Raw genomic sequence first — 26904 nt, 5'->3', positions numbered from 1 at the left:
AAAGGAATATGAGGAGTGAGGTAATCAAATTTGCAGATGATACAAAATTATTCAAAGTAATTAAATCACAAGCAGATTGTGATAAATTGCAGGAAGATCTTGTGAGACTGGAAATTTGGGCATCCAAATGACAGGTGAAATTTAATGTGGATAAGTGCAAGGTGATTCATATAGGGAAAAATAACCCATGCTATAGTTACACAATGTTAGGTTCCATATTAGGAGCTACCACCCAGGAAAGAGATCTAGGCGTCATAGTGGATAATACATTGAAATCGTCGGCTCAGGGTGCTGTAAGATCTCATTCATCCAATGAGCTACATGAGTAAAGATGCTTACTCACCTTTCTACACCCTACTATATAGCCCAAGAAGTCCAAACCTCAAGATCTCTCAAAGATCAATCTATACAGTTGCTAAATGAAGGTAACAAACTCGTAATCGGCTGATACAAGTGGAGACTAAGCCAACTTCAGATGAAGGAAGAAACTTTCTCTCTCATAATCAACAAAAGAACTCTCTACAAGAAAAAGCTTACAACTCGAAAATTAATTGGACAGAACAAGACATTAGAAAAAAAAAAACAATGTCAAAGTAGACAGCTTTAGAGAATGTCCCAAAGGGATCAAATTGCGACCCTGCCAAATAGGGAAATAAAAATTCAGGTCTCAAAATGGAACAGGAATTTTTAGCTAATTATGCTTGATATATCTGTAAGAAAAGACAAAGGTCTGCCCAAGATACACCCCCTTGAAACATGCAAAAGCTGCAACCTGCTCGCTTAAATAATTGATAGTGTCAGGAGAAGAGTGACAAACTCCTCACACGGCAGGATATTCTACAGGTCCCCGTTAAGCAGTGGTCCAAAGATACCAAGGGGAAACAGCAGGGGGCGTGGAGACACCCTGTGTGGACTACAGTTCCCAGAATCCCAGAGCGGCAGGGGAAGGCTCCTAACCAGAAGGAGGCTGAGGTGAAGGCCGAGGGTAATCTGGAGGAATTAGAGGCAGCTGAGAGCATGCTGTGGGAAGCAGAGGGTGTGGCCAGGAGTGAGGAAGAAAGCTCAGAGAGCAGTAGCATGGAGAGTGAGGAGGAGATGGACTGGGAGCTGCCTTCCGAGGATTCATCTGCATCTGACATGGAGACGGAGTGAGGATGTCCTGCAGCATTGGTGTTACCTGGTTTCACTACACACGTACAAGAAAGACAAGGTTGATTACCGCAAGAGATAGAGGTGAGACAGGAAGGGGAGCACAACTATAGGGGAGAAGGGGTGAGTTGATGCTGGATCCCCACGCTGGGTAGTCCGTGCAAGGTTAGAAGCCTGACTACAGACATTTCGGTTTCAGTGCAGAGGCAATAGTGAATTGCAATTTCTGCACAATCTTAGGAAAGAAAAAAAGACCTGGATTTTTGATAAACTATTATATGTTGGTTTGTGCATCCTTCCTCAGTGGAGGAGGGGGAAGAAATGCTAATTGCATCTCGGTGAGAGCTCAGGAAAAATACCTGACTGGAGGAGGGCCAGTCAGAGACAGAATGAGAAACCTCATTCAAAAGGTTGACTCCTAAACTGTTTTAAAGAATTGGCAGAACGTCTGAATTTGCAGCAGAACCCAGCCGTTTCAGCCTTGCTGCGATGCCTAGAGGGATGACAGCCCTGTGAGTGAAGGAACTACCTCTCGCTGGTGGAACTCCAGAGGTGACCGCGACATAAAATGGTGGCAGCAGTGGGATCCTGAAGTTCGCCTGCCACAGAAGATTGGATGTGAAAGTGCACCTAAATGCTTGATGAAACTGTTTTAAGGTAAAGGTGCACAGGGAGCACTAAAGCGGCGGGATTGGAAAAAAAAAAAAAAAAAAAAAGGGTGCTGTTTAAAAGGAATATCCGGTAAGAGGCCAAACCCCTCCAGTGGGCACGGCAAAACCGGAGTTACCGAATTACAAAGGGGAAGGGTTGCTGTGTGATACAACCGCACTTGGGTTCCTTTTTGTGTTTCCTTTCTTTACAGACATGGCATCAGAGGAGATCCTAACCTGGCTGGCAAGCCAAATGCAAAAACAGCAAGAAGGCATGCAGCAGATGCTTCATCAATTCATGGACCTTCAGCAGCAGCAACAGAGACCCTTATTGCAGTTATTGGAGGAGCAACAGAAAGCTTTGCAACTTCTAAAGGGACAGGCTACTATGGAAGCCACAGGTACCACAGACAGGGGAGTGCATCCGGCAGGACAAAGCCGGCCTGACTGGGGTCAGAAACTGCATTTGGAAAAGATGGGACCTGGGGACGATCCGGAGGCCTTCCTAGTAACTTTTGAAAGGGTAGCTAGCGTGGCCTGTTGGCCCAAGGAACAATGGACAGCGCGTCTAGCACCTTGTTTAACTGGTGAAGCCCAAGCTGCTTATAGAGCCCTGACACCGGAACAGGCATTGCATTATACAGCAGTTAAAGCAGCTATCTTAGATAGATTAGGTATAACGCAAGACTCCTATAGAAGGCGTTTTAGGGAAACTTGCCTAAAGCCTAATGAGCGCCCTAGGGCCGTAGCCCAAAGGCTAAAAGATTTAGCTCATCGCTGGTTAGAACCCGAGGGCAAATCGGTTTCTAAGATAATAGAAATGGTGGTACTAGAACAATATATTGAGGCGCTACCCCTGCCAATGAGAACCTGGGTGGTGCGGCAAGGGGCTGGAGGGTTGGAAAGGGCCATTATAAATACGGAAAGGTATCTGGAATCCAAATCTATGATAAAAGCTTCAGCCCATAAAGGGAGGGTAGAGGAGCACAAAGAAGCTAAAGCCTCAGGTAATGGGGGACAAGAAGGTTTAGGTGTTCCTCGAATTAACACTGCTGGAGTTAGGCGGGAGGGGCCTCCCTATAAGGAGAAAGGAAAAGGGCCAGTAAGGAGTAGTATGGCCGGACCCCGGAGATGTTATCATTGTGGGGCTGTAGGGCATTACCGTAGTGAATGTCCGCATTATACAGCGGCCTACACTTACCATCCCCAAGCCGAAAAAGAGGGGAATGACTTTACCAGCAATCCCTATTTGCAGAGGGTGAAAGTGAACGGACATGAGGTGCAGGCATTACTAGATACAGGTACCAACCAGTCTTTGATCTCTGACCACACCGCGCAGGAAATAGGGTTATATGACACCCAAGAGCAGGGAAATTATGTAACTGTTAGATGTGTACACGGGCATGCGATCCAACACCCTGTCCAGAAGGTATGGATCCAATGTCGGGGTTACGAGGACTTCATAGAAGTAGCTATGGTGAAAGGGCTACCAGTGCAACTCATTCTGGGGAGAGAATGGAGGCGCCTTAGAGAATTAATGGAGGATAGGCACACTTTTGTAACCACGCGAGCCCAAGAGCAAGCATCTTTAACCAGAGGTCAGACTTTGGGGGAGGTGTTTCCGTTTGAAGGAGAGGAGGTAATAGCACCTCCAGGGAAGGATCGCAAATCCTCGGCACAGCGGAAGAAAGCCCAGCAGCACTTTAATGAGCTGCTAGAGGAAGGGGCAGAGGGGGTGGCCGCACCAAACTTGTTAAGGGAAATATTATTACAAGTTCCAAATTTGAGGGAAGAACAAAGGAGGGATCCTTCATTGAAAATAGCTTGGGAAAAGGCTAAAGTGGATAGCTCGAATGTGGCTAATAAAGATCAAAGTATTTATCCTTATTTTGTTATACAACAAGGTTTATTATACCGAGTGGAGGAAGGGCTAACCCAAGAAGAACCTCACCATCAATTACTGATACCTAGCAGTTGCCAGGATAGGGTTTTGGCGTTAGCTCATGAGCATCCCCTAGCGGGCCATTTAGGGGTTCATAGTACATTAGCTCGTGTTAAAAGACGTTTTTTTTGGCCAGGGATATATGCGGCAGTCAAGAAATTTTGTAGGTCATGTGGGGACTGTCAATTGGTTGCGCCCCGCGGGCCTCCAAAAGCGCCGTTAGTACCCTTACCTGTTGTGCAAGAACCAATGGATCGAATAGCGATGGATATTATCGGTCCCTTGGAAAAGAGCAAGCGAGGTCACCAATATATACTAGTGGTAATTGATTATGCTACTAGATTTCCCTGGGCAATCCCCCTACGGTCTACGGGAGCCAAAGTAATAGGACAGGAGTTGATTAAAATTTTCTGCCAATTCGGGTTCCCCAGAGCAGTGCTAACGGATAGAGGGTCTAACTTCAGGTCCCGGGAGTTGGCCAGAATGTGGAAGCAGTTCGGTATTAAACACTTGCTTACGGCTGCTTACCATCCGCAAACAGACGGGTTGGTGGAAAGATACAATCAAACCCTGAAGGCTATGCTCCGGAGCTGTTTGAAACAAGACTCTAGTGACTGGGATCAGTTGGTGCCGTTTTTATTATTTGCTACTAGGGAAGTGCCCCAAGCATCTACAGGATTTTCCCCTTTCGAACTGACCTTTGGGCGTCAGCCACGAGGTTTATTGGATGTTCTCAGTGAACAATGGAGGGGGGAGGAACCGGAGCAGCAAGATATCGTGAGTTACATGCAAAACCTAAAACAACATGCTGAAACAGCGCTTAGTATGGCTAAAGAAAATTTAAGAAAAGCCCAGGATAAACAGAGAACCTATTATGATAAGGAAGCCCGAGAAAGGGAATTTAGGGAAGGCGATTGGGTATTAATTCTGGTTCCTACTTCCCCAAACAGATTAGTGGCTAAGTGGAAGGGGCCTGGTAAAGTGGTACGGAGATTAGGACCCGTAGATTATGAAGTACAGGTAGAATCCAAAAAACCCCAAGTATATCATGTTAATCTACTCAAACCCTGGGTAGAAAGGCAGGGATTAGGGGCAGATGTAAGACCTGAAGAGGAGGTAGAATTGGGCCCTCAAATAAGAGACATAAAATTAGGAGGGACTGTACTTATAGGAAGCGAACTAACGGAGATGCAGAAAAGACAAGTCAAGAGGTTAATAGACCAAGCTCGGGATGTATTTTCCCCGTTACCCGGGCACACTAAGTTAGTGACGCACACAATTAGTACCCCTCCAGGTCAAGTGGCGAGAAGAAGACCTTATCGCTTGCCAGAGACCATGCAGAAAGAGATGGATCAGCAGGTAGCAGAAATGCTACAATTGGGAGTTATTGAGGAGTCCAATAGCGCGTGGTGTAGTCCAGTGGTATTAGTACCAAAACCGGATGGGACCATGCGTTTTTGCATTGATTTCAGAATGGTTAATTCCATTTCCACCTTCGATGCCTATCCGATGCCTCGGGTAGATGAGCTGGTGGAGAAACTAGGTACAGCTCAGTATCTCACGACTTTGGATCTAACCAAAGGATATTGGCAGATCCCCTTAGAGCAGTGCTCAAAAGAGAAGACAGCCTTCGCTACACCTAGGGGCTTGTACCATTTTGTAAGAATGCCGTTTGGCTTACAAGGGGCAGCCGCAAGTTGTCAGCGCCTGCTGAATAGAGTGTTATGGCCCCATCTAAAGTATGCCGCTGCATATATGGATGACATTGTTATTTATTCGAAAGAATGGAGAACCCATCTGGGACATGTCAAAGCGGTACTGCAGTCTTTGAGAGAGGCAGGATTAACTGCCAATCCCACAAAATGCAAGCTGGCTCAAAGAGAAGTGAAATATTTAGGACACATAGTGGGGAGGGGAGTAGTGAGGCCATTACTGGATAAAGTGCAAAGTATCAGAGACTATGTGCTGCCACAAACGCAGAAGCAACTAAGAGCTTTCTTGGGTCTAGTAGGGTATTACAGGAGGTTCATTCCTCATTTTGCAGAATCAGCCTGTTCCCTGAATGATATGTTAAAAAAAGGAGCTCCTAATAAGTTAATATGGGAAAAGGAGTCAACCCAAGATTTCAAGACGCTTAGGCAGGCTTTATGCCAAGAGCCCCTACTTAAGGCAGTGGACTTTGCTTTGCCCTTCGTGTTACAAACTGACGCCTCTGGAAGAGGTTTAGGTGCTGTATTATCCCAGCTCGAAGGGGGGGAAGAACACCCAGTTCTGTATTTAAGTCGGAAATTACACCCCCATGAAGAGAATTATGCTACAATAGAGAAAGAATGTCTAGCTGTGAAATGGGCTGTGGAATCTTTAAAGTATTACTTGGGCGGTAGACAGTTTGTTCTTGTTACCGACCATGCCCCCTTGAAGTGGTTACACCAAATGAAAGATTCTAATGCCCGGTTAACCCGATGGTATTTAGCCCTACAGGCCTATGCATTTGAAGTGCGCCATAGAGCGGGCAAAGAGCATATAAATGCAGATTTCTTATCTCGCTTGGAGGAGAACACTGCAACTCCCAATCCTCGGAGTTCCAGCGTTTTCAAAAGGGGGGGGATATGTCAGGAGAAGAGTGACAAACTCCTCACACGGCAGGATATTCTACAGGTCCCCGTTAAGCAGTGGTCCAAAGATACCAAGGGGAAACAGCAGGGGGCGTGGAGACACCCTGTGTGGACTACAGTTCCCAGAATCCCAGAGCGGCAGGGGAAGGCTCCTAACCAGAAGGAGGCTGAGGTGAAGGCCGAGGGTAATCTGGAGGAATTAGAGGCAGCTGAGAGCATGCTGTGGGAAGCAGAGGGTGTGGCCAGGAGTGAGGAAGAAAGCTCAGAGAGCAGTAGCATGGAGAGTGAGGAGGAGATGGACTGGGAGCTGCCTTCCGAGGATTCATCTGCATCTGACATGGAGACGGAGTGAGGATGTCCTGCAGCATTGGTGTTACCTGGTTTCACTACACACGTACAAGAAAGACAAGGTTGATTACCGCAAGAGATAGAGGTGAGACAGGAAGGGGAGCACAACTATAGGGGAGAAGGGGTGAGTTGATGCTGGATCCCCACGCTGGGTAGTCAGTGCAAGGTTAGAAGCCTGACTACAGACATTTCGGTTTCAGTGCAGAGGCAATAGTGAATTGCAATTTCTGCACAATCTTAGGAAAGAAAAAAAGACCTGGATTTTTGATAAACTATTATATGTTGGTTTGTGCATCCTTCCTCAGTGGAGGAGGGGGAAGAAATGCTAATTGCATCTCGGTGAGAGCTCAGGAAAAATACCTGACTGGAGGAGGGCCAGTCAGAGACAGAATGAGAAACCTCATTCAAAAGGTTGACTCCTAAACTGTTTTAAAGAATTGGCAGAACGTCTGAATTTGCAGCAGAACCCAGCCGTTTCAGCCTTGCTGCGATGCCTAGAGGGATGACAGCCCTGTGAGTGAAGGAACTACCTCTCGCTGGTGGAACTCCAGAGGTGACCGCGACAATAGCCAAATGTTTGGAAAAAATTCTTGTAAATGTTATAGAAACTGACACTGAAATACACTGATTTTCAGTACATCAACCTGTCAAAAAGCTCTCTAGTTAGCACAAAGGCTAATGAAGAGGGAAACTTCCTAACCTTTAAAAGAGCAGCCACCGAGGCTTGAAAATATCCTTCATGATTAATGGTCTTTGAGACAAAATTGATCCGGATCCTTGAGCCAAACTGGACCCTGCAAAAGCAACCCTTATGAGAAGTTATCTACCCTTGTTATATGTAACTTCCGCTTCTGGTTTAATTGATTATGTTTAAGTTTTACCCTTTGTTACATGTAAACCGATCTGATATGAACATTTTTTTCATGAAGGTCGGTATAGAAAAGTGTTAAATAAATAAATAAATAAATAAATAAGAAAGTGTCAAATGACTTTGTGCTGCAACCGCATAAGCTGCGCATAACAAGGACACCATGGCCAGACTGGAACTATTAGAATTACCAGACCTGGAAGTTTCAAGATCCTCCTAACCACTCTCCCTATTAAAACTTACGGTAGAAAACGTATTGGATAGCTTCCGATGGCTAGTTCTGGACCACAGCATCAATATCGGAGAAAAGATTACCTCTCTTCTGGCTGGAGAATCTTGTCTGATCCATCTCTGGAACTTCCCACCTTGTCACAATTTAATTGAAAATCTCTGGAAAATTGACCATACACCTAGGTCCATCCACAGTGCAACTGAAATGAGCCATATGACTATTGTACACACCTTCTATGTGTGAAGCTGAGAAAACTTACAATTCTTTTTGGCCCAAACAAGAAATAAATCTATCTCCAACGACCCTCGAGGGCCTCTGATCCCTCCAAGATTTATACAGTATTTATATAGTACTTCTATATAGCGGTCGGATAGTACCCTGATTACCTGACCCATTAGCAGAGGTATGAATTCCAGAACAGCCAATTGAATAGATCTGGCATCCAAATTACTAAAAAATCATTTACCTCCTCAGGATTCCAATGCCCTTAGGCCTTACTGACTCAGATAGTATGCTCCCTAATTTGTTAGTCTGGTAACCATCACCATCACCCAGGTTGGGTTCTAGGTCCACTCCAATGTTCTGTAATTTAACCACCATTGCAAGTGTATTTTGACAGATCGCGATACCGGTAACCTTATGGAATAGTTCTAAGACTGAGTATTCCCTCTGGAGACCAAAGTTTTCTGAAATGGACTCATGTACCCCTCACCTAGGATACAAGGACCCTCGCCACTGCCAACAAACCAAGAAGCTGAATAGAAGACTAAATATAGTTGGACTCCTGGCAGTTAGTAATGCAAGGATTTGATGACCCAGTTTCTTAATTTTTTTTTGGTTTTTTTGTTCCAAGAATTGAACCCAGCCTTTCCTTGTATTGAACCATGTGCACAGAAAAAAACAGAAACGGAGATGGATGTAGACTATTCTTGAATTAAATGGACTAGCCAACCTTTCCGTGTGCAATGCTGCAGCAACAACCAACAGTACCTTCTAAAAGGTCCCTGGGACTGCAGCTAACCCAAAGGGCAAAGCCTGAAACTGAAAATACCACCCCAGGACTGCAAAATCAAAAGAATTGCTAAAGATCTTTATTTTTCAGAATGTGAAAGTAAACCAGAAATTGTTTCACCATCATAGCTTCCATTCTGAATGGAACGGAAAGACCCTTCCTTCATGGGAATCACAAAGTAAATGGAACACAACTCAGTGATTCCTTGTAATTGGTACCACCACTCTCATTTGGAGAAGCCTTCCCAGTGTTACTTTTACGGCATCTCCCTTCCTGGTGGAGTGACAGGAGGAAACCATAAACGTATCTGAAAAGAGCCTGGAGAATTCCAGGGCATATCCATCTCATAAGATCCCCAAGACCCAATGCTCTTTTATAACTTAGGTCCATTCCTGATAAAAATGTGACAGACGGCTTATCTCCACAAACAAAGACAGGGTCTTTGGTTGTGGAGATAAGCAGCTTGAGAGAATCCTGACCCTATGGATCTTCTCTTACTACCTCCTGTGAATGACCAAAAGGAGTTATACCTACCAAAGATCTAGGATTTCTGATTATAATTTTTTTTATTGCCTAACCCTGCGGGAGTCCTGAAAACAATTTTGGGCCAGAAGAGAACGAGATGAACCTTTGAAAGTCTTGGCACCTTTACTCTTTGTCAAGTTGATCTTAACTATGGAGACTGCAGACCTATGATGTAGTGAAAGACACCTTATAGCCGCCACTATGGCTGCCAGTTGACACCAACACCAGACCAAAAAAACAGGTGTCTGCACCCAATTCTAACAGAGCAGAGTTGTCCAGTATCTCATTTGGATGTACTGTGTTAGCGCAAACCCCACTATACAGATATAAGCTGCTATAAGCAATGCCATGCTAACAGCCATAAATCTTGTTTAAGCAAATTCCAGTTTAGGCTTACTATTCTGAGAACCTATAAGTGCAGGACCCCCCTGTACTGCAATTTGCCAGTTTTGTTTTATTATTCTTCGTTTTGATGTTTATATTGGATTTTATGTATGACTGATTGCTTTTATTATGTATTTATTTTATCTGAATCTAGTTTTTAACATTATTTATGTATATTTATTGCATATTTAACTTGCTAATTTTTAAATGTTATACTTTTTTTTTATATCTGCTTGGCTCAACATGATTTACAAGCGATATATAAAGTCTTAATAAATAAATAAAATAAAAAATAAAAATTGTCATCTTTCAAGCAACTGAACAGCCCAAGACATCCACCCTTGGGAAATGAAATCTCTTTCCTGAGGAACTAAGGAAAATAACATGGCCAGTGAGTGAGTTGCCCTTGAATTTTGTTTCTAGGGATACCCGAACCACATGAATCAAATCCTTCACTGACTTATGAAGAGAGAAGGACTTGGCATATTTCTAATACTGACCATCTTGTCCACCGCAATATCCAAAGGAGCACAGGGACTGGGAAATTAAGGATACAAGCTAAGGACGTCATTTCAAATAGCTTCAGCCATGCTATTACCAGAAAAAAACTAAGCATTTATTTATTTATTTAGGGCTTTTCTATACCGAATTTCTTGATACAGATCAAATCAATTCGGTTTACATCGAACAATAGTTTTAAACAATAACAACATAGTCAATAAACATATCAGTATGGAGCAGAAAGTGGCAGAGTCAAAAAGTTACATTATAACAAGGGCAAGCAACTGGGATAGTGAAAAGGAAGGAGGGAAAACAAAAGTATGCAAATAATAGGAATACTTTATACATAGAGAGAGAGTGGCTAGAATAGCCGATCTCTAAGGTAACTTCTGAAGATTATGATATCTTTGTGAATTAATATGAGGCGTGACGAAATAAAGTATTAAAGTTCAATGATGCAGTTATTGTCTAGGCGCACGGAAAGGCTCGGCCGAACAGCCATGTTTTGAGTTTCTTTTTAAAGGTTAGAAGGCAGGTTTCCTGTCGGAGGTCAGAGGGTAGGGCATTCCAGATGGAGGGACCTGCTGTTGAAAATGCCCGCTCTCTGAAGTTTAATCTGTGTACCATTTTATTCGGGGGGACGTAAAGTGATCCCTTATAAGCATCTCTTATCGGTCTGGCCGAGGTGTGTAGTTTGAGCGGTTGTGTCAAGTCAAGAGGGGTCTGATGGTATAAGCATTTGTGAATAATTGTGAGTGATTTGTGGAGTATTCTGTAGTTGACTGGGAGCCAGTGTAGATCTTTTAAAATAGGTGTGATGTGCTCTCTCCGATTGGTGTTAGTTAGTATTCTTGCTACCGCGTTTTGAAGCAGTTGGAGGGGTTTTGTTGTAGCAGCAGGCAGACCTTGCAGTAAAGAATTGCAATAGTCTACCTTGGGGAAGAGGATGGCTTGGAGAACAGATCTAAAGTCATGGTGGTATAGTAGAGGTTTTAGTTTTTTGAGCACCTGTAGTTTATAAAAGCACTCCTTGGTGGTATGGTTTACAAATTTCTTTAAGTTCAGATGGCTATCAATGATGACTCAGAGGTCTCTAGTGTGAGAGGTTTGGATGTTAGCGCACTGTTGTTGTTGGGGTTGACTGACTTCAGGAGTGATGAACAGGAGTTCTGTCTTGGTGGTATTAAGCACTAGATTGAGATCCGTAAGGTGACGGTTGATTGTTTGTAAGTGGGAATCCCATAACTTGATTGCAGAATCCAAAGTGCCAGTAATGGGAATCAAAATTTGAACGTCGTCTGCGTAAATATAGAATTTCAATTTTAAGGTTGTGAGAAGATGACAGAGGGGGAGGAGGTAGATGTTAAACAGAGTGGGAGAAAGTGAGGAGCCCTGGGGGACTCCGAATGGAGAATTGGTGTGGGGGGATTCCTTGTTGTTGATTTTAACCTTATAGCCTCTATTATTTAGGAAAGAGTTAAACCAACTGAGGGCGGCTCCTGTGATTCCTATATCTGAAAGACGGTTTAATAGACAGGTGTGGTTTACGGTGTCAAACGCTGCGGAAATGTCGAGCAGAGCTAACAGGAAGGAGCATCCTTTGTTGAGGCCCAGGTATGCCTGATCTAAAAGAGAGATGAGGAGGGATTCCGTGCTGTGTTCTTTCCGGAATCCATATTGTGATGGGTGGAGAATTGTGTGTTCTTCCAAGTAATTTGTTAATTGATTATTTACCACTTTCTCCATGATCTTGGCTAAGAATGGTAGATTGGAGATAGGTCTATAGTTATTGAGGTCGTCTGGGTCCAGGTTTGGTTTTTTAAGTATGGGTTTAAGGGTGGCCAATTTGAGAGCATCTGGGAAGATTCCCTGTGAGAAAGAGCAGTTGATGATATCTGCTAAATGTTTGGAAAAGGATTCCGGTACTTGAAGCAGTAGTTTGGATGGAATTTGGTCTAGCGGATGAGAGGAGGGTTTCATTCGTTTTAGCAGGGTTTCAACCTCTGTGGTGTAAGTGGGCTCAAAGGACTCCAGCACTACATCGGAATTGTGGTAGTGGACAGGTACTAAAGATGATGAGTTACGCTTAGAGGGTAATCTAGCCAAAGTATTGGAGATTTTATTCTGGAAGAAGATAGCTAAGTCATTGGCTTTTGATTGAGCTAGATCATCTGGGGTTGATGAGTTGGTGGATTTAGTAAGATCTGAGACGTAGGAGAAGAGTGCTTTGGCATAAAAAATCATATCATGGATACGGTGGGCGTAGAAGTCTCTCTTCGATCGTAGCGTCGCATTTCTGTAGTGGTGGAGCGCGGTTTTGTATATGGCTAGTGAATGGGGGTTGGGGGAAATGCGCCATAACTTTTCTTTTTGTCTCAGGTTTTGTTTTAACGAGCGGAGATCCTTTGTAAACCAAGGTTGTTTGTTTTTCTGAGAAGGGTTGATATTCTTTGTGGAAATTGGGCATAATTTATTAGCTATGTTTTCCGTTATATTTTGCCAGGAGAGTATGGCTGTATTGGGATTTGAGAGATCCAGATTGGGAAGTTCTTTGATCAGAGAATTGCTGAGGGCTTCTGATGAGCAGGATTTCCTATAGTGCAGAGTGGTGAATCCAAGAACATGTGCCAGAGGAGCACCATGGAAAGCCATCCTCTCCCAGAGGTTATTCAACCTTCACCTTTCTGCTACCAGACACTAAAAATACTTGAGCGGCTTCCATCATAGAAAAAAATATCATTTAGCTCCCTCATATTCCTCCCTGCTGAGCCTCTGTAATTTAAGGAGTGGATCCCAGGACCAGAGTCAGTCCCCCACAGACTGCTTGAAATAACTTTCAAGACCCCTACAACTGAGGAGCATAGCTGATTTCAATACCACCCCAAAAACAAGCAGACAGGAGCTGCATATCTTAAAATAAATAACAGATGCCACAGGACTGACAGCAAAAGCCTTAGCCCCTTTCACTCACCCACACCACAAACATGGTCACCAAACCCGTCCCCAACATTAAACTCCCTATGGAAAATTAGAACCCGGCCGACCTTGCTATTGAGCGCTGCCTCCCAGAAGGAACAGACTGCTTGAACAGTTCTGCTGATTGGGATTTCCCCCAGCTCCCCAAATTTGTTGCACTGTGGCTGACTTCACCTTTAAAATAAACTAAGAAGAGCTCAAATGAATCTCCTGTTTGCTGTTTCACAGTTACAGTGGAGCTGCAGAGCGCGGAAAAAGGAAAGCGCTCTGCAGAAACAGCTATGACATTCTCACTGCGCTCAGACTCGATGCAACGACTGGGACTTAGGGTAAAAATCTCAAACTCACCCAGCTCCTCTTGGATGGCCCAAGTCTAACAGAAGCTCTTAGCAATCTCTGCACAGGCCCCTCCTTTCCGCTTCCCTTTTTTTTCTAAACTTTAAGCACTCAGTCTAACAAAGGGAACTAACCTCCCCCCCCCCCCGCCTTTCTTTTTTACACAGAGGACAGCAGGGTAGGTGGGGAACGACAAAGGAGATCAAGCACTAACACATTGGAATCCCTCCCTAATCCAGGTCCAGCTCCGCTGGGGGGGAGAAAGCCTACTGCAACATCACTCTCTGCTTTGACAGTGGTAGTGGAGGGGAGAATTGGATTCAGATGACAACCAACACGGGCCTCGACTTTTATGGTAAGGGGTACTGAAAAGCAGATAAGGGAAAAAGCACAGGACTGCTTCTAAGGCCAAGTCCATAAGCAAAGCATGTTAAGCAGCACGGTCAATTTTCAAGAAGACTCATCAGCCAGTAAAAATATTGCTAACAGTAAATTTTTTATGGGTTATCGTAAGGTTTGAGGATGACTGCACGGAGCAGCAGTTGCTACCATAAGCAGCTTGTTGGGCAGACTGGACAGACCATTTGGTCCTTTTCTGCCATTGTTACTATGCTTTCACCTCATAAGTTGCCTTACCGCACTTCAACTGAACCAGAGTTCTGCTCAACTGAGGAAGGGAGCCTATGCTTACCCCTCAGGAGACCAACTGATCTTGAAGACAATCTGAGTCAGGGCTATGCTCCACTGAAGAAGGGAAAAATCAGTCTTCACCTCAAGAGCTGCCCACTAACCTCACTTTGCTGTTCACCCAGTCTAACTAGATTGTACATCACAACACAGGATGCTCACTTACCATCTGCTGAAGAGAGAAAATACTGGCAGGCTGAGGTCAGCACGGATGCATATAAGGGGTGACATTAGCAAATCTGTTAGTCTCTGTTTCCAACTACTAGTCTGTGAGCATAACCCATTCATCTGGACTGGTCTGACTAGATAAAGAGAAAGTTGTCATCATGGTTCTTGGGAAGCTTGGTTAAAGATAAGCAGCTATATATATGGTTGAATTTTACAAAGTAAAAGGGTAAGGGACTTCAAGAAGCCATGGGATAAGTGCAGAGGATTCTTAGTTACCAAAAAAAAAAAAAAAAAAGTCAAGGAGATAGTAGAAACAGGGCCAAGAAATGCTACAGGCGATTGGGAGTAGCCAGGATGGTACCAACAGGCTACAACTCTAGAGTAGGGATGGACAGAACAAAGGTGGTAATTGGCTTAGTCTAGCAGGTTTTAAATTAAGGGGTTGGTCACTCTGGTGAGGTACAGAGCAGAAAAACTGTCTTGGATAAGGAGTGATTTCTTACAAGTGGTCACACTACGGCTGGAACATGAGCTATATCCTCAGCGAAATAGACAGGAATAATTGGACACACTGGATGGGTAAGTTAGTCTTTTCTGCTTCCATCCACTATGCTACTAAATAGTATTATTGAGTACTAAACAGTATGAATACTGATGTCACAGATTCAACAATGATTTTTCATATTTTTGCCCCTTTTTTATATTTTAACTACCTCCTGCCTTAAAATTCATCCAGTAATTGCAACCAGGCAATTCAAAATCCCTAGGAGGCTGTAGGCTATAAGACTGATTCTCTCTGTGCTTTCTCCTGCCACTGCCAGCAAGAGCTGACCAAACATTATGCTGATTTAGAACATTATGGCTGATTTAGAATTGAAACCTGTGGCCTACTGCTCCCTCTGACTGTTATATTCATAACTCTTCCGATATTCTTTTTGGCCTAACATTTTCAGTTTTTATACTTTTAAAAAAATAAATAAAAACTACCTTTTCTCCTGGCTCCACCCTCCAAGTCCCTTCTTCTTTACATTTATCAGCCTAATATCTGCATGGGGTTGCTTCAGGACCCCAATTCACTTAGCTACAAAACAGACAGCTTAGTAAGAGAGGCTTCCTGAAACTTTAAGAACTTTTATCTATTTGGAAATGAAACAAAAATCTAAAAGAGAGGAGTCCTTAATGATTTTAAATGTCAACTGAAATAATTAAATATATATATATATATATATATATCTATATATATTTTTTTTTTTTTTAAATGTCAGGCTGCTTACCTGTAATAAGTGTTCTCCGTGGACAAGCAGAACTGAATGCAGCCACACAAGTATGGATTTCCAAGCTGAAGGTTGCAATGTAATATTATTTCTTCTTTGACAACGTAATATTTCTTCTTTGAACGCTTGCAGAAGCCATGAAACATTTCCTACTATAATGTTCCTTCTCATTACCTCCTAAATACTTATTTTATTCTCCCCCTAAAGCTCTCCTCCCTCTTTTTACCCCTAACACGAATATCACTGTACCTTTGTATATAACATGACTGTACTCTTGTATATATTACCGTACCCTTGTATCTACACTATATACCTGTTCCCGTTAATACTGTACAGGTTATACCCCCCAAGTTCCGATCACCCCTGTTTCTTGTACTTCCATTGTTCAGTTCCATGTAAACCAATATGATGTTTCGACGAATACCGGTCTATAAAAATGGTTAAATAAATAAATAAATAAATAAATAAATAAATAAATAAATAATGGAGGTATTCTAACCCAGTGGGAGGATGGAGGAAGAGTTAAAGCATGTAGTTAAATAAGCTCTTAAGTACTGCTTTGCCATAGGAGCTATTTCTGCAGGGGGAGTCCTTGAGACAGTAATGTAAAAAAAAAAAAAAAAAGATGTGGACAGAGCACTATATAGTCACTTTGCAGATTTCCTGAATTGAAGCTGAGTGAAGGCATGTTAGGGAAATTGAAGTTTCTCATACTTGATGAGCTTTTACCTTGCTATGAAGCTGCTGTCCAGATTTAGCATACCAAAATAAAATGCAGTCTGATACTAAGGCAGAGAGGGTTTGTTCCTTAACTGATAAAATTTGGGTTATTAGAAACAAACAGTTGAGTTTTCCTGTACGGTATCGACTTTTCCAAGTAGAATAGTAAAGCTCATCTGTAGGCCAAGGTATTAAGTGCTTATTCACCTTTGTTAAAGTGAGGTTTTGGAAAGAATGTTGTCAAAACTATGAACTGATTCACATAAAATTGAGAAATCAACTTAAGTAAAAGCTTTGCATGTATTCTTAGCACTACTCTATTCCTGAAATTTGTGTAAAGGGTGTATATAGCACTATGGTTGAAAGCTCAATTCCTCTGCATATTGAGGTCATTGCTATCAAAAAATAACACTTTCTAGGAAAAAAATTTGAGATCCATGGTTACAATAGTTTCAAAAGGAGGAATCATTAATTGAGTATTACATAATGATTGCACTGAGTAGGTGGGTTTCTTATAGGGAGATAAAGATGGAAAAGACCTTTAATGAATTTTGTTGCCATCATATGGCGAGAAATTGGAAGACCTTCCAAGCGATGGTAATATGCCATAACAACACCCAAGTGCACTCTTACAGAGTTAGCCTTCAATCCTGATTTGGAGAGATTGCAAACAGATTGCAGAAGGGCTGAAACTGAGCACTTGAATGGATCCTCCTTTTGTGAATGACACCAAGTAGAAAATCTTTTCCAATTAAAGTTGTAGGAATGTCTAATGGAAGGTCTTCTTGCTATGAGAATAACTTCCTTTATCTCTAAAGGTTGGAGCATGGCTTACATTACCTTGATTTCAATATCCACACTATGAGTGCCAGTGATAGAAGGTTGGGGTCCTGTTGTATTGTGATAAAAGATTTAGAAATATTTGTAGAGGTACTATTTGTACAAAAGATAGACATAAAACCATGGAAATCAAATTTGACACAGCCAAAAGGGGGCTACTAGACTCATCTCCCCTTTGTTCTTTCTTAATCTGAAGAATGTCTTGGAAAAGAGCAGTATTGGTGGAAATGCATACATTAGCACTTGATCCTATGGAATACAAAAGCATCTGATGCTAGGGAGTTGGGTGCCAGTCTCTTTGAGCAATCAAAGGAGCTTGTGGTTGAATGGAGTTACAAAGAGGCCCACTTGTGGAGTTTCCTACAGTCAAAAGAGAAATTGTGTTGTGCTGGAGCAACCATTTTATGGGGTTGAAGACGACGACTCAATGAGTCTGCTTTGCCAGGAGGTGAATGCCATTGAGGAATATTTATTTATTTTTGTTTTCTGCTTTTCACACTTTTTTCAGCACTTCAAAGTGGATTATATTCAGGTACTGGAGGTATTTCTCTGTCCCCGGAGGCCTTACAATCTAAGTTTGTACCTGAGGCAATGGAGGGTAAAGTGACTTGCCCAACTACAGCAAGGTCACAAGGAGCAACATTGGGTCTCCTGGGTCATAGCCTGCTGCTCTAATCACTAGGCTATTCCTCCACTTCAAATATGTTCCTTGGAATTGTCTAATTCAGTACCTTGCATGTTTCCTTGCATAGCTTTGAGGATTCTGTTCCTTGCTTGTTGCTATTTGACCATCTTTCTGCACATCAACTGTTTCTTTTAGCCATGGCTTAAATACTAGTGAAGCCTTGAAAATGGTTCTAAGTTCCAGAAGGTTTACATGCAACCTTATCTTACTTTCCATGTCCCTTGAGAGTAAACAGTGTTGAGATGTGCTCCCCAACCTTGGAAGAGGCAGTTATAGTTAAAATTTCTTGAGTTTTTGAAGGATGAAAAGGTTGCCTGCACAGAAGATTTGAAGGTTATGTCCACCTCAATGAATGAATGAGAGGCTAGATAGATGTATCTATCTGGTTGTAAATGCTGGTTCCAATGAAGTTTCAAGTACCATTGAGCTTGATTCATATGTAGACATGCAGAGAGCAGTGGCTACCACGTGGCCTAATTTCCACAAAAATTCTGGTTGATATTGTTGTCTAGGTGGAGAAGGAGTGAAACTATACAAATCACACTGCACATTCTTTGAAGTAGAAGAAAAGCTTTTCCTTTTATGATGTCCAAGTATGCTCCTATGAAATCCACTTGACAAGATGGAACAAACTGGACTTCTAGAAGTTGACAACAATCCCCAATGACAGGAGTATGCGAAGTGTGTAGGAAATAGGTTTGCTTCCTAACAGGATCTGCTTGACATAAGCCAGTCATCTAAACAGGGTAGAACTAAAATGTTTTTTCCTGACATGGCTAACACTGAGAGGCACTTGGTGAATTCTCTTAGTGCTGCAGTCAGACCAAAGAAAAGTATGCAGTACGGATAATACTGCTATGCTAGAGTGAATCATAACGATACTGCTTGTATTTGACATGAATGGAAATGTGTACATAAGCATCTAGGGTCGTCAGCCAATCATTGACTTCCAGGTGTGGAAGGATGGTACCTAGTGAATTCATTTTGAATTTCCCTTTTGAAATATTTCTTTAAATTTCTCAAGTCCAGAATAGTATGAAGGCCTCATTACTTATTCTGGATTAGTAATTGTCTCAAGTAAAATTCCTTGTCCTTTTCCATCACTGGGACTGGGTTTTTAGCACACTGGCTGCCAATAAGAAGGCTAATTCCTATTGCAGAATCTGAAGTTGTTCTCGGGGAACCAAATTAAGGTTCAGCGGAGTAAGAGAGGGGGAGATTTTGAAAGCTTAGATGATAACCCTTCAAGATTATGAAGTAATGAGAGACCATATTTGGGGGAGGTGGGGAATGAAGCTTTCCCCTCAATGGAAGTAGTTCAAGGGGGGTGCAGAGATGATAAAGTTTGGAATAAAAAATTAGGTCCTTATTTCTGATTGGTTTGCCAAGTGCAACATAAGAAATGCCATACTGGGTCAGACAAAAGGTCCAACCACCACAGTATCCTGTCTCCAACAGAGGCCAATCCAAATCACAAGTACCTGGCAAGCACCCAAATATTAAATAAATATCAAGCTACTATTACTTATTAATTAATAGCAGTTTATGGATTTTTCCTCTAGAAACTTATCCAAACCTTTTTTAAACCCAGTTACACTATCTACCACATCCAGCTTAACTATGTGTGGGTGAAAAAGAGTTTGATTTGTTTAAATGAGCTACTTGCTAATTTCATGGAGTGCCCCCTAGCCCTTCTATTATCTGAGACAGTAAATAACTGATTTACATTAACCTGTTAAGTCCTTTTGTGATTTTGTAAACCTCTATTATATCTCGCTTCAGTTTTCTCTTCTCCAAACTGAATAGCCCTAACTTCCTTAGCCTTTCCTCATAGGGCAGCCGTTCCATGCCCTTTATTTTGGTCGCCCTTCTGTGCACTTTCTCCAGTGCAACTATATCTTTTTTGAGATGTGACGACCAGAATTGCACACAGAATTCAAGATGTGGTCTCAACATGGAGCAATACAGAGGCATTTTGACACCCATCGTTATCGTTTTATTTGCTATTCCTTTCCTAATAATTCCTAACATTGTTTGCTTTTTTGATCACCACAGCAGACTATGCTGACAATTTCAATGTATTATACACTATGACACTTAGATCTCTTTGCTGGGTGATAGCTCCTAAGATAGAACCCAACATTGTGGAACTACAGCATGGGTTATTTTTTCTATATATATCACGTTGCACTTGACTACATTAAATTTCATCCGCCATTTGGAAGTCCAAACTTCCAATCCCGCAAGCTCCTCCTGCAATTTATCACAATCTGCTTGAGATTTAACTTGGTGGCATCCTTTCCCTAGGACATGGTCTACCTTGTTGCTGTGAGCACTGCCTTTGATAAGGGTACATTTGATATCTTCTATGAGGGAAACAATACTGCCTTCAGTAGGGTTGTGGTAGGTTTTTACTATGAGCAGACTGTTGCTCAGAAGTAACTGCAAATAGCATTTGGAGGATGGAGATGCTATAAGGTCAATGATTTTCTTTACTTTGTCCTTGAGTAAGTTGTCTCACAAACATGGGGCATCCACCAAACTTGTAATATACTTCTTTCCATGGGCCTGATGCTCTCAACCAAGTCAGTCTTCTGGCTCCTATAGTTATGACTGATTATCTCAAAGCTGTTTGAAAACATATGTAGATCTTATGAGATGTTTGACACATTCATCAGCTTTGTTCAGGTGAAATGTAACCTGGTCTTGTGTGTCTGATGGAAGACAAGATGTATCCCTTATTGTCTATTGCATATTATACAGATACTGGAATATTTGGAATTGATGCACTGAAATTCTGCTTTGCAACATTGCTGTTTGTAAGATCCTGTAAATTCTTTGGGTGTCCAGCATGAATTACATGTTTCAGTTCTTCCCAAAGTGTCTCAATGATGTTGAAGTCAGGAGAATGTGATGGCGCCTCCAGAACCTTCACTTTCTTCTGCTGCAGCCACTGAGGGGTCGATTTGGCCTTATATTTTGGATCATTGTCATGTTGGAAAGTCCAAATGTGCAGCTTCCTGGCTGATGAATGCAAATTCTCCTCCAATATTTTCTGATAAGATACTGCATTCATCTTGCCATCAGTTTTGACTAAATTCCCTGTGCCACTGTAGCTCACACACTTGCTAAACAGCAGCGATTCACCTCCACGCTTCACAGTAGGGATGGTGTGCTTCTCTTCATCACTTTCATGGTTTTGACCTTAAAGTTCAATTTTGGTCTCATCACTCCAAATTATTTTGATCCAGAAGTTTTGAGACTTCTCTAGATGCTGTTTGGCATATTGTAAGCGGGCTGTTTTGTGGCGTTGGTACAGCAATTATTTTTTTCTGGTAATTTTACCATGCAGCCCATTTTTTGTTCAAGTATCTCATTATGCATGCTGAAACACCCACACCACTTTGTTTCAGAGAAGCATGTATTTCAATAGAAGTTGCTTGTAGGTTTTTCTTTGCATCCAGACATTTTACTGGCAGTTGAATCTAAAATTTTTCTTGGTCTACCTTGGTATTAACAGAACCCATAATTTTCCACTTCTTGATCAGTTTGAATAGTACTGATTGGCATTTTCAAATCTTTGGATATCATTTTATATCCTTTGCCTGATTTAAAGTTGCACTATCTATACTCGCAGATCTTTTAACAGCTCTTTTCAGTAACCATCAAAGTCAGTGCAGCCCAGGATGAAATGCACAAGGTTTTCTCAAAAGCTAAGAAACTGACTATTTATACACAAACACTAATTACAATCAAACAAGGCATAGGTGTAGATACCTACCCTTCATTGCTATCTCAACCTGTGTAGGTCAACTTAAGTGTATATTATCAGCTCCAACATTCAAGGATATGCAAACTTTTGAAGAGGACCATTTTATTATTTCCTTTATTGCTATGGTTTAATGATTGTGCTATTCTGTATTGCATTATAGTTTTAATATGAAACATTAAAAATAACAGATGTGTTTTGTCTGATTACTCATATACATCTTACAAATTCTGCCAGGGGTATTATGAGCACAACTGCAGTTATGAAAAAACTCCAGTCAAAGATTTGGGATAAACAGATGGTATTCAGGAAGTAGAGGAAAAAGCACCACAGAAAGAGAGTCTGACTTTGATACTAAGCTGAGAGGATGCTTTTCTTGGCAGGAGGTAATACCCATGCTAAGCAGTTACTTCTTCAGCGCCCTTGCTTTTGAATGACTCACCATTGCCTGTGCTCCAATACTGAACCACACCATCCCAGGTGACCTCCCACTATGTCATCAGAAACACTCTCCCCATTTGTAAGCACCAAGTCCATTACTGTCCCCTCATATGTTGGTTCCATTACCAGTTGCTGGAACAGTTTTTTCTGTAGACAGTCCAGGACCACCCTGCTTCTAGATTATGACTTTGAGACATTGACACCATAGGATGATATAACATAGTAAACAACTTCATGTGTGCTGAAGGAAACTTAGTGCGGTGACTCTTATGGGAATACTTCTAAGTCATTGGCATCAATTGGGATGATTTCTTTTCCTTTTTGTGCTCAGAACCTGGAGAGACATGACTTTGGAGTCAAGAAGACGGTGACCTTCTGTTTTTAGATACTGGTCTCTCTGAACTTTTCCTTTACTCTAATACTTAGGATGTCAGTTAAGAACCCTGTATGAGTGACTGGGACATTTGTCCATAGGCCACACAGTCACTCACACCATGAAATGGGCTCAAGCAGCAAAGAGATCATGGAAATCCAGTCTGGACATTTTATGTTTGTATTTAGAGTACAGCTTAAAGGACTCTACTTGACATATTGAAGGATTAATGGGCATAAGGCAAAAAACTCATCTAATAATTTTTTTTCTTAGGAGCAGAACAACAAAAAAACAACAAAGGATGGGTAGAAAGAAAAATAAACTACAAGAATGAGAATAAAAATTACTAAAAAAATTTGGCGAATGACAGAGAGAGAATAATTGGCTTTTAGCAGAATAAAACGACTGAGGAAACATGTGTAGTAGAGCTGCACAGGAATACACACACATGTTCAGAAAGACTTCTAGGTTCTTCTGAGCTCTGAGAGAGTATGTTCCATGGTGGTGCCAACTAGTGACATTGCCCATTTGTGTGGCTGAATTCAGTCCTGCTTGTCCATGGAGATATTGACACACACACACACACACACAGGGCTGGAAAAAGCCCTGGTGTCAGGTTACTCAAAATTGAGTGCCTGAAGCCTAGTAGAGGAGCAGCAGCAACCACCGTGGCCCAGAAAGTAGTAATGGCGGCCTAGAGTTGGAAAGAACAGCAGCAGTCCCAGTCAGAAAGAGGTAGAGGGAAGTTGCTACTAGGCTGCAAGAAAATGAAGTAGTCAGGGATAAAGACTGGAAGTGAGGAGAGAGGGGAGAAGGGGAAAGCAAAAAAAAAAAAAAAAAGGCCAAACGTTTTAGATTAAAAAATACAAAAAAAACCCTCCTCTAAAACCACAAAAATGTAATACTATAAAGATGTTTTTCCTCCTGGAGCTTAAGAATTTTGGCTGGTGCCTAGGTTATCTAAATATATGCAAGTGTGTTGTTGCTAGTACTGCTAATTTAGGCAATTATCAACCATTTATTTATTTTATTTATTTAAATCTTGTCTATACCATCGTTAAGAAAGGTCCGTCACAACGGTTTACAATGGGGCACATAAAATCAGGAAATTGAACTATATTAATTTACACAGGTGCCGTAATGGTTCGGTACATAGTGTTCTAAACAATATAATTGGTTAGTGATACGATACTGTCCAGAAGTTTTCATTTTTAAACAATGCTAACTTTTAGAGTGTTACTTTATCTTCGAGAAAATGGACGAGAAGATAAAAGTTCAATAACAATAAAATAAAAAGTGCTGCTACACACATTATTTGTTTGTTCCTCTCACTTTGCCGGCTTCACTATTTCTTCTTCTCTATTTGATAGGCTTGCTTGAATAGCCAGGTTTTCAAGCCTTTTCTGAAGGTTTTGCTGTCTCTTTGCAACCTTAACTCCAATGGCATGGTGTTCCACAGTATGGGTCCTGCCAAGGATAGTGCTCTCTCTCTTACTTACTGCCAAAGGACATCTACCTCCTTCGCATTTGATTCTCAGCATTCAAGAGATGTTCCATTTGAATTCCTGTAATGCTTTCTCAGCATTGCCTCCCACAGGGACGGATTGGCCTATCGGGGGATCGGGCTTCCCCCGGTGGGCTGGTCTAGCAGGTCACGTGCTCTCGACCGCGTGGCTCTTCCTCAGCCCAGCCTCAGCACTTCCCAGCCAGCCCCTGCCGGAGAGAAGCCAGTGGGGGCTGAAGAAATAAAAATCGAGGCCGGCAGAGGCTGAAGAAAAGAAAATGGGAGCCTCCCAGCTAGCCCCCGAAGACCAAGCCGGCAGGGGCCGAATAAATTAAAATCGAGGCTGGTGGCAGAGGCCGAAGAAAAGATGTGCGCCGCCCAGCCAGCCCCTGCTTGGTCTCTGGTGGGGGCCGAAGAAATTAAAATCGAGGCTGGCTGAGGCCAAAGAAAAGAAGATGCGCACCGCCCAGCCAGCCCCCACTTGAGGCTGGCTGGGAGGCGCCCATCTTCTTTTCTTCGGCTCCCGCCGGCCTCGTTTTTAATTTCTTTGGCCCCCACCGGATAACAAGCCGGAGGGCCGAAGAAATTAAAACTGAGGCCGGTAGGGACTGAAGAAATTAAAATCGAGGCTGGAGGGGGCCGAAGAAGTGAACACCGGTGCTGCTAACCGCCGCTGGAGACCAGCTGTTCAGCTGGAGGCCTTAGATCGGAAGGGTGCTTCTGTGTGTATGTGAGAAAGGAACGGTGCTTCTGTGTATGTGTGTGTGTATGTGTGATGTGTGAGAAAGAAATGGTGCTTCTGTGTGTGTGCGTGTGTTATGTATGTGAGAAAGGAATCTGCCAGTTTAAAAAAAAAAATGAAATGTGATAACACATATACCTCAACTTTTGTGCTAGTAGTGCAACTTTTGAAAAGTTGGATGAAAGATGAAATTACTGAATTTTAAGCATCCCTCTTCTGGAAAATAAAATTTAGCAAAGTGGGTAGAGACAAATACTAAAGCAAAAAAAAAATTAAACTATTTAAAATGCTCATCTCAGCAAAATCACAAATTTAAGATACTGATGCCAGGTGGGGTTAGGGTTTTTTTTTTTAAAGCATGAACACTAGAATAGTGCCAATCTGAAATGGTTTTGCTATTTTTTTTTAAGCCTTTAGAAAATATATATTTTTAAATGACTAAGATTGAAATCTTCCCATTTAAAAGGGAAGCCGACTAAGGATGTCTTTCGGTTCCATATCTCCCACATGAATAATCATATGACTGATAGTTTGAAGAAAGACACTTGCTTTATTGCCTGAAAGCATAAAACAAGAGAAGCTGTACGGTGTGGGTTGGCTGTCCCTTGGGAGGACAGAACCTGAAGGAAGGATGTCATTTCGCCTTCTGATAGGAATGTGGTTTTCTTGTTTAATGGTTGGGATCATCACTTTCACTTTTAGTAAAAGTGAAAAATGCTGCAAGTCTGAAAGCAAGGTGCTTCTGTGAGAGTGTAATGTGTATGTGAGACAGGGAGAGTGCTTCTGTGTGTCAATGTGTGTGTGCAAGAGAGATGGAGCATATTTTTGGCTGGCTTGTGGCTGCGAGAGGGGGCATGTGTGTGATTGAGCCTGTTTGTAAGTGAGATAGAACATGTGTGTGATTGAGAGCTTGTGTGTGATTGAGAGCTTGTGTGTAAGTGAAATAGAGAGAGCATGTGTGTGATTGAAATCCTGTGTGTAAGAGGGAACGAGAGCATTGTGTGATTGAGAGAGACTGGCCAGAGAGGTGACGTGTGTATGTGTGAGACTGATCAGGGAGATGACTGGTATATATGTGCGTGTGTGAGAGAGACAGACTGGTTGGGGAGATGATTGGTGTGTGAGAGACAGAAACTGGTCTTGAGGGTATGACTGGTGTGTGTGTGTGAGAGAGAGAGAGAAGAAATTGGTTGGGGTCCCTAAGGAAGAGGACCATGAGGACAGCTTCAGCAGCTCCTGCTGCTGCTCCTGGTATGTGCTTTCAAGGGAAAGGAATAGGAGAGTTGCTGGAGAGGGTAAGTAAAGGTGGCTTTTTAAGTTCATTTTTCTTGATTGACTACCATTTTAATTATTGGGTAGTATGTGCTGTGTCTGCTGTTTGAAATATTTTATTGGTGTTTGGTAAAGGTTTCAAAATTTGCATGAGTCTTTAATTATTGGATATTCTATTCATCAGCTGTTTTGAAATTATTTTATTTGTATGATTTTATAATTATGATTCATTGAGTTTCATTGTACACCGATACGATGTGCAAACGGTTGTCGGTATAAAAAAAATGTTAAATAAATAAATATGATTCATGATTTATATATCTTGATTTTATTGATTGTTTCATGAGGAATAATGACATTTTTGTTTTTCCATTGTTGCACTGTATAGAGTCTGGCATGATATGTTTTACATTTTAGTTTTTGTCTGCACATTTCTATTTATACGTTATGTGGCTTTATTCTGTATTTGGTGAGGGTTTGTGTACTGCATGCAAAGACTGAGATGAAGCATTCTTTTAGCATGTGGTTTCTCTGTAGGGATCTGTAGTAGCTTGGCCTGTTCTGTTTTTCTGATAGGAGGTGTATTGATATTTTAGATTCTGGTGTAATATTTGTGGTATTCTTTTTCATAGGTGAGGTTGTTATTCTTTGAGTTTTGGCAAATAGTACTGTGTTGATATGGGAGGACCATACCGAAACATAGGGGTGTGTACATATATATGTAAATTATATAGAATATGTAATTGGGTACCCCTGGGCCAGTATGGAGAAAAATTCCCCAGGCCACTATTTTCCCTCAATCCGCCCCTGGCCTCCCAACTCTGTGGCAAAACACCAAAGGCAGAAAACCAGGCAAGACTAAAGCAGCAGGTGGCTACTCACACTGTCACA

At 42.0% G+C, this 26904-nt stretch overlaps 1 protein-coding gene across 2 annotated transcripts in view; it reads right to left on the bottom strand.

The window, feature by feature from the left end:
• PDS5A (PDS5 cohesin associated factor A) overlaps positions 1-26904 on the bottom strand; it is a 734756-nt gene that overhangs the window by 47909 nt on the left and 659943 nt on the right. The gene's annotated exons all lie outside the window — the stretch shown is intronic.

This window comes from Rhinatrema bivittatum, chromosome 1, assembly GCF_901001135.1.
Source record: "Rhinatrema bivittatum chromosome 1, aRhiBiv1.1, whole genome shotgun sequence".
NCBI classification, from domain to species: domain Eukaryota; kingdom Metazoa; phylum Chordata; class Amphibia; order Gymnophiona; family Rhinatrematidae; genus Rhinatrema; species Rhinatrema bivittatum.
The sequence above is the reverse complement of the archived record's forward strand: the minus strand, read 5'-3'. Positions and strand labels throughout refer to the sequence as shown.